Below are 13,054 nucleotides of genomic sequence, written 5' to 3'. Positions count from 1 at the left end.
AGGTAGGGGCTGGAGGTGGATGGAGGCTGGGGCCGCCCTGGCGTGGAGGGAAAGGTCGGAGCCCACCCCGTGACCCCAGGGGGGGGTGTGGGAGGGGCAGCACAGGGAGCCCTGGGGCCCGGAGGGGGCCGCCATGAGGCGAAGCATCGAGGGAAGGGGCTTCTGCACCCGCTTGCGGCCTGCAGCCCGCAGACCAGGCCCAGCAGAAGGCGCCCTGCAGCCCACAGCCTCGTGCAGGGTATTGGCAGCCTCCTGGGAAGTGAGGTGCAGGGGGGAACTGAGCGCCTCGGGTTTCCAGAACAAGCGCAGAGGCGGTGTGGCAGAAGCTGGCCACTGGGACCGGGTTTCATGCAGTCGCCTGGGAGGGGGCTGCCCCTTCTGACCTCGGTGTCCTGGGCTGTGAGTCCGCCTTTATTAAGGGGTTTCCGCACCCTGGGGCCCCTCATCTTGTAGTCCCGGGGAGGAGCTGGTTGGGCTCTGGGCAAGTGTGGCAGTGCCCCAGACGTCTGGCTGTGCTGGAGGCGCTGGGGTCCCCAAGTGCAGAACCTTGAGAGGGAAACAGGCTCCTGTCAGGCATCTCAGCCCTCAGCCAGGGTCGGCCATCCCGCCCGGGACAACAGCTGAGTCCATCCCACAGGGACCCCTTTCCTGCCTTGACACCCCTGCACCCTCCCTGTGCCCACCCCACAGCCCATGATGCTCCAGTGACCGTCCTCTAAGTCATCGAGGATCAGCGAGTCCGAGAAGCAAGTGCACAGGAACCTTCGAGCCGCACTCCGCAGGCAGGTGCCTCCCTGTCCCACGGGGTGGGGACCGAGGATGACGTCCACAGCAGCGAGCTGGGTCCTCCGGCTCTCCTGTCCGTACGGGTGGCACTCTTTCCTCCTCTGCCCCCTTGATGGGCTCTCCCAGGGAGCTGGAAAGGAGTGGGAGCCAGTGAGGGTCCTCGAAGTGGGTCAGCACGAGCCTGCTGTCCCGGAGAGAGGGGCCGGCCACCGCCGTGCTCTCCTCGCTCCAAGGGCTGACCCACCATACCGGGTGGATCTGCTTTATCCAGAGGCAGTTTGTGGATGGAGGTGGGATCGTTGTGTGCAGGTGAAGCGCTCTGAGGGGAGGTCAGGGCTATGTAACTGCAGCTTCCCCCTGAACTGGCGGGGAGGACGTGGGGGAGGGGCCCAGCTCCCCGCAGGGAGACCCAGGCTTGGAGTCTTACCGGTGAGGTGGCCCCAGTGAGGCCAGAGCCAGCGGTTTCCGCAGGCGTGGCTGTGCTCGGGAGGACCGATGCAGGTAGTCTTTCCTGTGGGGTCACCTGTGTGACAGGTGAGGGACTCTGACCATCTGTGTGTGGGTGGAGCCGGGCCTCCCCCGGGCAGGACGGTGTGCTGTGCTTGGTGGGCGCTGCCCACGGTCTGTCTGCTCAGTGAACCAGTTGATGGAATCTTGTTTCCTTTTGGAATTTGGGGATCAGGCCCGAACAGGTGACCTCTGTTGTCCTCTTGGGTCTTTCCTACCGTCCCCAAGGTCTCCACGCTGCAGCATCTCGAGGCTGTGGGATGGACTCAGCTGCCGTCCCCGGGCGGGATGGGAAACCACCCTTCTGGCTGTGCCAACCTGTCAGTCTGGTTAAGCCAGGTCTCCACGCCTGCTTTTGGTGCGTCCTGCCCTCCCCTGGGAATCCACAGCCAGACCTTCAGACCCCTTGGCTGGGACGAGCGCTGGGAGGTGGCTCCGGCGGGATCGCAGAGCTGGGTGCCGGCCGCCAGGCCAGGTGTGGACACACGGTGCGGTCCAGGCTGCGGCAGAGACCGCGTGCTGGTTCCCTGGAGCCTTGCGGCCTGTGGGCATGAGATGATGTGGTGAGCTGGGGCCGTCCTTGGGTCCAGGGGACTTGCTGAGTGACGTCTGCCTCATGGTTTAGGTGACGTGCCCGCAACGTTTCCGTGAGGACAGAAACAGGGTGGTGGCATCTTTGAGGGCAGGTTTGCATGGAATGTGGGTTTGTATAGGTCCTCTGTTCGCACACGTTCCCTTCTCAGTGCAGAAGGTGGCATGTTCTGATTAGTTGCGTTGTTTTTTTTAGCCGGTTAAGGATTTGGCGTTGGGCCTTTTTTGGGTCCAACTTTGATGAAACTTTGAGCGAGACGCTTGGGCCTTTTCTGCTCTGGTAAGTGGAGCACCTGTGTGCTCCGGACTCACGCAGTCCTGTTACCAAAAAGGCATCGATTTGCCTGCTGAGCTGCACTCCAAGTGTGGGGGGTCGGGAGACGGGCTGCTGAGGCCTGAGAACCACAGAGGCCGTGTGCACGGGGCTGCAGAGGCACGGTGGGTAGGTGCGTGCATGCACACTCTGATGTGGCAGCCCAGGTGCCCCGGGGTGGGGTGTGCACGAACTGAGAGACACCTGTGGACAAGGACATAAGGAGGGCTTCCTGGAGCAGGAAGCTTCTGTGGCCCCTGAAAGGTGCATGGTACCCAGAGACAGGGAGGGTGTGTGTAAGCAGAGGGGGTGGCGAAATGGGGGTGTGCTTGGGGACCTCCTCTTGCCTGAGCAAGAGGTGGAAGTGGAGAAGGAGGGAGGTGTAGCCGCTGGCCTGGCTGGGCACAGGGGCATTGCCTCACCCCTGCTTCCCGGCTCTGTGCCACGTCTCCTTACCTGTCAGGTGAGGGCGCTCTGCCCTGCCCCCCTGAGGTTCCTCTTGCGCACCTGGTGACCCAGAGCAGGCAGCGCTCAGGCCTTGCCCCCCGCCCCTGCCAGGCCTGCGGCCCAGCCTGCTGCACACCTGCCCAAGGACCACTCTGGTTGTGTCTGTGGACACAGCTCCCAGCCGGGGCCCAGCTGCCACCCCCAAGGCCTAGACCGGGGTCAGGGGGAGCCGTGGGCCCACTGGCCTGGCCCCGTACCCCTTCTCCAGAATCACTGGGGTAGGCTGCCTGGTCTCAGAGTTGATCTCAGGACCCCTTTATATCTTTAGTTCATGAGGTCACCAGAGGGCCCTTATGTGTGAGGGTTGTCTCTGTTGCTCTTTACCGGATTAGAAAGTTAAACTGAGACATTTAAAAATATTTATTAATTTATCAAAAACTGCCAACCATAAACCCATCACGTATTCACATAAGGAGCATATTTTATTTTTTAAAAATCATTCCCTGCACCTCCCTCCCCAGATAAAAAAGAAATGAGTGAAGGGAGTGTTGCCTGTTTTGCAGGCCGCCGCAGGCGGGCTGTGGTCGCACACAGCTGGGGTGCTGGGTCCTGTCCCGGCCGCCGTGGCGTGAGAGCAAGCGTGGGAAAGCAAACGAGCCTTAGTTTTGACCTTGTGGGTCTCCCAGAAGGGGTTCCTGGCCCACACTATGAGAGCCGCAGGTTTGGCCTTGGGAGAGATTTCCCTGAAGTGGTGAATGAAGGTCCTTTTTCCCATTTTTTCTGCTTTATTTAAAATCCTTCTTATCAAAAAAAAAATCTTATCTTTTATTTAAAACGTTTAATTTTAAAACGTTTGCTACGGAATAGTCAACACATTCAGGATTCAAAAGGGGTTGAAGCTTAGGATGGGTCTCCGGTGCCTCCTCCCCCTCGCTGCCTCCTCCCCTTCCCCCTCCCTACTTCCTCCGCTCTAGTCCTCCATGGCTGCTGGCTTGCACGCACTGGCAGGTAGCAGTCAGCCCAGGTTGCGAGGTCTCCAGCAGGGTGGGGGGTGGGGGGGTCCTCACTTCTTGTTCAGACTGTGGGGGCTCTCCTGTGTGACTGTCGCCCATGGGTGGACATGAGGGTGCACCCAGCCTCTTTTTGCTATTACAAAAACAACATGGCCGTGAAATGACCTTGCCTATACATCATTTTGCAAGCGTGAGAGGTTCCTGGAAATGAAATAGTACCGTTACTGGATGTTGCAAAATGGCCCTGGGCGCCGCTCTCCAAGCAGGGGACCCTTTTTCCTTGTCCTCACGCCCACGTGCTACGTGTCTGCCGGTCTGCTAGGGAAAGGGGCTCTCAGTGTAATTTCAATTTGTATTTCTGTCTTTATTAAGTGAAGATTAATTGTCTTTCCATATGTTTAAGAACTGTTTGCCTTTTTTGGGAGCTGTCTGCATCTTTTGCCCATTTTTCTACTGGGCTGTTTATGAACGTCGGACAGATTAATCCTTTGTAGTCTGTGCTGAACATTTTCTCCTAGATTATCATTTGTTTGACTACTGATGGAGGTTTTTACCTTGCAAAAATTTGTTTTGAAAGTAATCTGTGTTCTTATCATGCTTCATGTCTTGCTTGGAAAGGCCCAGTCTGGTCTGAGGTCTTGGACCCTCCCATGTGGCCCCCAGGCTACTTCCAGTGTCTTTTGGGAAGGTGTGAGGTGTGGCTCCAACCTTACCTTTTTCCGCACAACTAACCAGATATCAGTGTGTCTCTTCCCCTCTGCTGTGAAATGCCACTTTGATCCCGACGGGGGCTGGGTCTGCTTCTGTACATTCTAGTTTGTTCCGTGGCCCTGCTGTCTGTTCACGCGCCATCCCCACGTCTGCAGAATGGCTTGTAGCTGCACCATGTTCTGCTACGTGATAGGGCTCGTCACCCCTCATCACTTTTGCTGTCCAGAATTTTCCAGGTTATTTGGCTTGTTTGTTTTTCCCTATAAACCTTAGACTTAGCTTGTTTTGCTTTCTCTAAAATCATTTTCTAGTTTTTTTAGGGGAATCACATTGGGTTTATAGATTATTTTAGAGAGTTTTGCTCAGGCTGTCTCTCTTTGTGTATATGTAACCATGATGAGATATACACAACATGATGTGTATAATATGTTTTGTAAATGTGATAAAAGCTATATGACGTAAAACCATCTTAAGCATTGTTGAGTATGCAGTTTGGTGGTATTAGATACGTTTATGTTGTGTGAGCCCATCATACCATCCGTCTCCAGAATTCTGTCATCTTCCCCAACTGAAACTCTGTCCCCGTGGAGCACTGACTCTCCGTCCCCCTCCTCCCGCCCCTGGTGCCCACCATGGGCTTTCTGTCTCTGTGGATGTGACCCTCCTGGGGACCATCTAAGTGGAATCATGCAGAATTGGTCCCTTTGTGACTGGCTTCTTTCACTGGGCACAGCGTACTCCAGGTTCATCCGTGTTGTAGCCCCGGTCAGAATTCCCGATGTTCTTGATGCTGAATGATACGCCGTTGTATGCGAGGACCACATTTTGTTTGTCCATCCATCCATCCATCCCTCTTTGAGCCCCAGGTGTCGGTACTTTGGGTGTATCCCCAGAAGCGGGGTTGCTGGGTCCTCTGGTAGCCCTGTGTTTATTTTCTGGCCGTGGGTGCTGGAAATTGGGCCGAGTGTTTCCTTGGGAATCTGGCAAATGGACTGCTCTGAGCCAGGCCGCCCTCGTTCCCCAGGCAGGTCCGTGAGCCGTCCTAGGGGAGGGGGGCAGTGCAGGAGTGACGGGGACCTTACAGTGGCCTGGACACGATCTTCCACCCCGTCATGCCTGCGAGTCCCTCTGAACCTCAGCGCCCTCCTCTCTGTAGCAGGCAGGACCCCAGAGTCCCAGCAGCTGATGTTGACGGAGTCCTTCGTGCTGGCCTGGCCCAGAGACAGGTGTGCAGGAGCCAGGACTTCAGCCTCCCAGAGGCGGGCAGGCGGGGATTGGATGGGGGGGACGGGGAGGTGTGAAGCCGTGGGCCATGTCAGTGTGGCTCTCCGTGCAGCTGCTGCAGGTGGGCCTCCCCGGGCGCGCCCCCAGAGTGGACCAAGCCCCTGCCTGGCCTCCACTGCTTCCCATGGCCCTACCAGTTCCTCTGCCCGTCTTGCTGTGAGGCTCCGTGCTGCTCCCTTTCCCTGGGGTGTCTCCCTCTGCAGCCCGCGGCTGGCTCCTGCAGCTCAGAGTGGTCTGCCCTGGCCCGTGGCCCCCTGTCCCCTAATCACCCGGCTCCTCCTCTCCGTGGTTAGGAAGCGCCTGGGCCGTCAGTGTGCCTCCTCTGCATTCCCGCACTGCGTCTGGTACTTAGTAGGTGCTCATTAAACACCCGTTGACCGGATCGCTTGTCACTGTGACTCCTGAGGGTGCGGTGCATGAGTTGCACCCCTGCCTCCGTAGCCTCTGCCGCATGACCCCTGCTGTACAGTGAGGGTGTGCAGCCCGAGTCCCCACGGCCATGTGCTGGAGCCGATGTGTAGATGGCTCGTTCCGCCTGCAGAGCCCACCTGCCGCCAGGCCAGCCAGGACAGCCCGAGTAAAGACCAGACTGTCCGGCGGCCACATTGGAGGTCAGTGGTTATCCGGGTGGCAGGTGCAAAGACAACTTTGAGGGTTCCGGGTTTTTTTTGTTTTTGTTTTTGTTTTTGTTTCTCTTTTACGCTGGATGTGAGTTTTGTAGCAGAGGCCCATGGAGGGAGGGCTGCCGAGCGCCGTCCAGCCGGCCCCTCTGCTGTCACGCCTTGTCCTGGCTTGGGTTGTGTTCCTTTCTTGGCCTGCTGAGCAGGAAATGTGGGTTCCACCTCCTCCTCGTTGTGTGTTGTTTTAAACACGGAAAACCTTTGTGGCCTGTGATGCTTGACACCCAGCGGAGGGCCTGTAAATATCCTGGGGCCTGGCCTGGGGTGGGGAGAGGCCTGGCAGGAGAGCCCTGGGCCTGGGCTGGGCTGAGATAAAACAGAAACAAAGTGGCCTCCGGGCAGGTGGTTTGGCGGCACACAGGAGCTCTTTTCACCTAAGGGGCTGTTTAAAGCTGTGGGCTTACCTGGTGCTGGATTTGCCCGGGGTCCCGGAAGGTCTTTAAAATGCACCTCACCCACCCATTCCTTGACTGGCTGCCGGGAGCAGGTGACGGCCAGGTGACAGCCAGGTGACCGGGTTGTGTTGGGTCTGGGGTGATTGAGCTGAGTGGCCCTGGGGAGGGGGGCAGTGCTCAGCCACGGAACGTAGATTGGGGTGTTCCAGTCAGGGGGTGGGGCCCGGGGCTGGCTCCTGGTGTCATGAGGGCTTTTTCATTGTGCTCTTTGTCCCTGCAGAGCAAGGGACACTACCCTGAATGAGAGCCAAAGGGTGGCCCTTCCGGGTGGGCAGTGCCTTCCACCCGTGGCTATTCACAGCTCCTCTCCTTCCAGCTTCCCTGCCTCAAATGGGATATGAGGGATGTGGGGAGAAGCCCCTGGCCCACGACTCAGGTGGACGGAGACGGGTCGGTTTCCCTCACCGAGATCCTTCTGGCCCCAGGGAGCCTAGAGACTGTCCAGGCTGCCCCACCCTCGCCATGGAGAGCACCTTGCCCCTCACCCCTTTCCTTAAGAAGACTGGATGGGGGTGAGGTCCACGCACAAGCGTGTGATGCTCAGGCCACTGGCATTGGGACCCCGGTGCTTAGCGAGGGCCCAGGTTCCCTGTTAGTGGGCCAGTTAAGTACTGTGACCTTTCTGAGAGCTCTTGTTCAGCTAGGCATCTGTCGCCGTAAGACCAGGGGCAGTAGAGCATGGCACACGGGCCAAACCTAGCACATTGCCACCTGCTTTTGTAAATACTGTTTTATTTGCCCACAGCCACGCCCATTTTGTGGTACAGCAGAGCTGAGAAGTTAGGATGGGCCGTGTGGCCCGCCAAGCCCGACATTTCCGACGTGGCCCCTTGCAGAACAGGCTCGCCCGGCCCGGCGCCTCGCCTGTTGCAGTGTCATAATGGTGCAGTGCCTTTGGAGAGCAGCCTGTTTTCAGACAGCTGCGAGCCACGCCCCTTTCTGCTTTCAGGAACTTGGGCCAGGGCCATGGCACGAAGTCATGCCTAGTGCCCGGAATTTGGAAGGTGCTTCCTACCAGCTGTCTCATTGGCTGGATCTTCTCAGGTCCTTGTTGTAAAGAGTGATGGAGAGAAATTGAAATGAATTTGTGTGCGTTTCTAGTAGCTTATTCTATTTGCTAACGTGACACAGAGGTTTTTGTCTACCTGCTCCTAAACGTTAGATTTTCTTGCTAGCTTTGTTTTGTTTAAATAAACATCAGTGTGGCCACTCTGCCAGGCTCACTACTCAATATGCTAGGCAGAGGGGCCTGGGAGCTGTCATACAGTGAGGGATGTATTAATAGAGGCATGTGCTAGGGAGGGTGGGATGGCTGGGTCTGCTGGGGTTAGGGCAACCACGGGCTCTGGAGTCCAGTGATGTTGGCTTCTGTTTCTGATGTGCCACTTCTCTCTTATGCTGCTTCCCCAAGCCTCAGTTTCCCCTTCTGTCATTTGGTTTAACAGCATTGTGACCAGGACATAGGACACCTGGGATGCGGGAGCTTGTCACTCTTGCCTGCGATTTGGGGCCCTGCACAGGTTTTGGGGTGCACAGGAGGCCTGGGGATAGGGAAAGCACAGTGCTGGGGGTTTGTCCTCTCCTGTGTTGGGGCCTGGTGAGCACTCCGGAGCAGGTGCTCCCAGCCCCCGCCTGGGGTTTCCTCTCCAAGTGTGTGTCTGTGCTGAGGCCCAGGGGCCTGGAGACAAGTCCTCAGGTGGGCCGGGCTCACACCTGTGACAGGTACTGCTCTTCTTTAATGCCACTTCAAGGACCAGGAGGGCTGGGCTGGGCCTGGCTGGCCTGCTTCTGTAGAACTCACTGTTGATCCTTGGGGCTGGTCTCCAGCTGGGGGTCAAAGGGCACGGGCCTGGTTTGTGCAGGGCAGGTGGCAGGGCTGAACCTTGGTGCTGGAGTGCTGGCCGGGGGGTGCTGTGTCCTCTCCGAATCGGCTGCCTGCCCCCCCCCCCCCCCCCGCCCGGGGTCTGGTCTGAACCCTCCCTTGGTGTTTTGGGCACTATGGCCCTTGCTTCCCACTGCCTGCAGGCTCCGCTCACCCGCTGGCCCTTCCTTTCCCGCCTGTGGAGGGTTTGGAAGCTGCTGATGGCTGGGAGGGGGGCGGGGGTCTCAGGTGTCCTGGACCCCCTTACTGTGGCTTCCCCCATCTGTCAAGCAGTGATGTCACCACCGCGCCCCAGGTAAAGTGACAGCGTGCAGGGAGAGTGACATTTGTTGAATGTGGTTTTGGAAAGCAGGATCTGGGGTTTTGCTCTCATTGTTGCTCGCCAGGTGATGACCATAGGGTCATTCCACGCACAGCTGAATGAGGGGCTACCGTCAACATGCTCTCAGAACCAGAGACCGGGCACAGGGGAAGGGGGTGTGTGACCCACACAAGGTCACACAACGTGGCAGGTAGCGTCTTGCTCTGGGCGCTCAGGACCACTGCACTCACGCCTGGATGGTGAGGAGAGGTGGCTCGGGTCTGAGCTCAGCACACAGTCCGCTCCCAGTGGGTTCTCCGGTGGGAATTGCCCCGGACAGGCGCACGTCCCCTGACTGTGCCCCCTCAGCTGTGGTTGTTGCGTGGACCATCGTGCTGCAGGACGCCCGAGTGGGGCTGACCTCACGGACGGTGCGAGCCGCTTGGCTGGGTGGGCGGGTGGTGCCGAGCCAGAGGGGGGAAGAGTGAAGTGGTCACTCGGTGGCTGGGAATGCCTCAGACAGCAGGAATGTCCCTGGCGGGGGCCCGGGGCTCAGGGGGGCGGGAGAATCTTGGCACTTCCTCTGGGGACCTGAGGGGCTGGGGCGGTGAGGACGGTGGGCGGGGTGCAGGCCCAGTGACCACGCTGTCTGGGTCCCACCTCCCAGGGCTGTCTTTGCTCCCTTTGGCCCCCTCAGGGGCTTGAATTTTGCATTTTGACCTTGGCTCCTGTTTCGGGCCTCTGTCCCTGAGCCCTGCGGGGGAAGAAGGGGGAGTGGGAGCGCTGGGCTCCCCGGTGTTTCCTGAGCCCCGTTCTCGTGCGGCTGTGCAGTGTGAGGGGAGGGAGCAGGGCCGGTGTCCTGGAACCAGCTCGGACCAGCTCACGGGCACCGCTAACATTGGCAGGGATTTGGGGAGCTGGCCAGTAATAAAAATGAAAGTCTGTAAACTTACAGTTAGGTGAAGTCGCAGCAAAGGCATTCACTGGAAAGCTCTCCCTTCTGAATTACGTCACTACTTTTATGATCGCGAGGTGGCTTGCGTCTGTTGTGTCTGGAAGGTGGAAATCCTGGGTCACGGCGGCCACTGCGTCGGCCCCAATCACGCGCCCACGCCTGCACGTCTCTTTGGTGGCTTGAGAATGGCCATGGTGGGAGCAGCCACGCCACAGAAACGGGCAGATGCTACGAATCGGGGCTTCGCTTCTCTTTTTGTTGATTATCTTGGCTTAATCCAGCGATGGAAAAGCCACGTGTGGGACGTGTGGAGGCCACTCACCGTGAGGGGCACAGAAAAGCCGAGGCAACACTCCTCCACTCTCAGCTGCCCTGCCCTTCGGCAGGGGCGTCCCCCGTCCGCGACCAGCGCGGGGCTCTGATGCGTGCCTCCCACGTGCACCTTGTCTTGTTCACGGAACAGAATGTCGGCCGGTGTTCCTGCCTGCGCCGTACTCGTCTTCTGTTAGGACCGTGCTGGACGAGGGAGGGGGGTGCTCAGGAGAAGTCAGAGCATCTGTGAGCCGCACCGGCCGCTCGGCTTTCCCCCGAAGTGTGCTGCACGTTTTACTGGTGTTTGTGAGCGTGTGCGTGCGGCTGTATATCTGTGCGGTTTGCAGTCGCTGTTCCACCTATGTCTCTGCACACGGGTCCCCGGGGCCGCTCCCTGTGCGGTCCTGAGCTCTCCGGCCCGGGGGCGTGATCCCAGGTCACAGAAAAGGGGGTGGCAGCTCACACCGGGCCCTCCCAGCTCTCCCAGTCTTCTCTGGCTTTCCAGGGCCACCCGGACCGTCGGTCAGAGTCACTGAGCTCGTGGGACCTGGGCCTTCATTATCCTCCCTGGCTCACTGCACTGGGGGCTTTGGCTTGACCTTTGTGGGACAGACAGCCCCTGAAGATCCTTGTCCACGGGAAGAAATTCAAGCCTCCCCCCCCCCACCCCCAGAGAAACACCCCAGGTTGTTGAAAACTTGGCGTTAAGTTTTCCACAAGTGTTTATGGATTTAGGGACTGCAAACCTCAGCAGGGCTCCTGAGCAAAGTCCGTGGATGGCCCTTTGCTCTGAGGGCTCTCTGGGAGGACAGCCCTTTGCAGCTGTGGCTGGGTGGCCTGGAGCCGGTGTAGGGCCCAGGATTTCCTGCTGCTCCACCGCTCAGCATGGCCCCGCCTTTATGCATCATTCCTTCGTTGGCCGGAGGAGGGTTTGTGACCCCAGCATGGGCCAGGCCTACTGGGGCATCACCTGAAGAGCCACGGCTGCCTCCGCCCTTGGGGCCCGTGTTCTTACAGCATGGGGCTGGGGGCCCAAATCCCAAACAAGGGAGTTAGCTGGAAGTTCCAGGAATGGCTTTCAAGGTGGGGTACTTGGAGAAAAAGGCTCCGGGATGGGAGACACCCCAGAACCAGAGGTGCTGGGCCCCACGGTAGGAGCATACGCGGTGGCCAGAGGACCCCCAGGGACTGGACAGGGGAAGCGCTGGGAGGTCTGGTTTCCTGCCACATGGAGAAGGGGCTCCATGAAGTGCTGTGGGCCCCTCCGCCCCAGGCCCAGCTGGGCAGGAGGGTGGGGTCAGGGCGGAGAGGCAGACCGGTGTGGGGCCTGGTTCGGAGAGGGTGGCCGTGCTTGCTGCGGGTGGTCGTGGAGTGATCCTGTGATTGAGGGCTCCTTCAAGGGCTGTGGCTTGGGCAGCTGGTGGATACACATGCCATCCAGCGGGAGGGCGCACTGAGACTCCAGCTCCGCGCTAAGCCAGGCAGAACCAAGCTACCAATGAGATGTCCAGCCGGCCAGAGCAGAACTCCCAGGGAAGCCAGCAGGTGCTAGGTCGGGAGCAGGACATCTGGGTGTGGATGCTGGGAGCATTTGGGGTCCTGCTGCCTGTGCCAAGTCTGGCAGGACTGAGCTGTGAATCTGGGGTGAGAGAAGTGGATCCCACACAAGCCTTGTGTTTGGGGAAACCTGGGGGTCATCCGCTGTCAGCCATGTCTTGAGCCTGGCATGGGGTTGGGGACAGGGTCAATGGTCTCCAGTGTCAGACTGCTCCCAGGGAGTGCCCAGCACGGAGCCCCGCAGGGCTGGATGGGAGTTGCGTGTGCACTGGGGTTCTGGGGGCAAGGCCTTTGGGGCGTTGGTTAGGACACCCGAGTCTGCGCCTCCTCCCCGTCCCTCCTGTTGGCCCTGCAGAGCCTCAGAGTCTGTAGCTGCCATCCCAGCCACTCTGACTGCGGGGTCCGGGGCTGTCTTCCCGGAGGATGGAGAGGACCTGGCCGTCTCTGGGACTGGCCTGGGGGGAGGGGGGAGGCGCGCCGTTCTCAGTGTCTGTGACTCCCCAGGAAGAAGGTTAGGACGGGCCGGCATCCTGTGGGAAAGTGGACACTGTTTGTCCTCAGATGAGCAGGAGAGCCACAGATATCGGGAGATGAAGGCAGGCCGGGGAGTGGTGTGCGCTGCGGGTCGAGGCAGATTGGCTGGGGCGCTGCAAGCGCTGGAGACCAGGAACCACTCTTTTAAAAAATCTTGGCTGGGAAGGGAGATAAAGCCCTTTGTGGTTTCCAAGTCCAGTTTCCCTAGACACTGCTGCCTTTGTGTGTCCAGAAGCCATTCAGCGGGTTTCCAGAGCAGCGTGCTTTGTGTCCCCAGGCCAGCTCTGCTGGACTCAGTCCTGCGTGCAGGGGACGCGGAGCCTGGCGGGCGCTGCCTGGAGCCAGGCGAGCCCCTGCACCCCGTGCCACAGCACCAGGTGCCCCCATCGCACATGGTCCCCTTGAGTCCTGCAGAAGGCCCTGGCTCTGAGCAGGGATCTGGAATAACCACGGCCAGGGGGCCTTTCCCCGAGCGTCTGCTTCCACGTGGAGGTACGGGGAGGGGGTTCCCTCCGACAGCGGCAGGGCCGGCTGGTGGCAGATCGCGCTGAGCGGCTGGTTCCCCTTGGGGTGGGGGGCTTACGGGAGCTGCCCTGAGCCGCCTGGGCTGGGCCTCTGGGTGCTTGTGGAGGGCGTCTGAGGAGGTAGGGTTGGGGAGTGGGGGGCTGGTGGGGCCCAGGGGACGCATGGCAGCCGCAACCAGAATGCAAGGTGAAGGTAGGATTT

The 13,054-nt window shown here is 59.4% G+C and overlaps 1 protein-coding gene across 3 annotated transcripts in view; it reads left to right on the top strand.

Annotated features, from left to right (window-relative positions):
* Positions 1–13,054, top strand: part of GRAMD4 (GRAM domain containing 4) — a 76,622-nt gene that overhangs the window by 15,571 nt on the left and 47,997 nt on the right. The window contains exon 1 of one of the 3 annotated variants that reach the window (XM_027595010.2): positions 12,711–12,820. The exons of the other annotated variants lie outside the window; for them this stretch is intronic. The gene's annotated coding sequence lies outside the window, so the exon portion shown is untranslated. Of the gene's footprint in view, positions 1–12,710; positions 12,821–13,054 lie in introns of those variants that run through there. 3 annotated transcript variants of the gene reach the window in all.

Source organism: Zalophus californianus, chromosome 9 (assembly GCF_009762305.2).
Source record: "Zalophus californianus isolate mZalCal1 chromosome 9, mZalCal1.pri.v2, whole genome shotgun sequence".
In the NCBI taxonomy this organism is placed as follows: domain Eukaryota; kingdom Metazoa; phylum Chordata; class Mammalia; order Carnivora; family Otariidae; genus Zalophus; species Zalophus californianus.
This window is presented reverse-complemented; position numbering and strand designations above follow the sequence as displayed.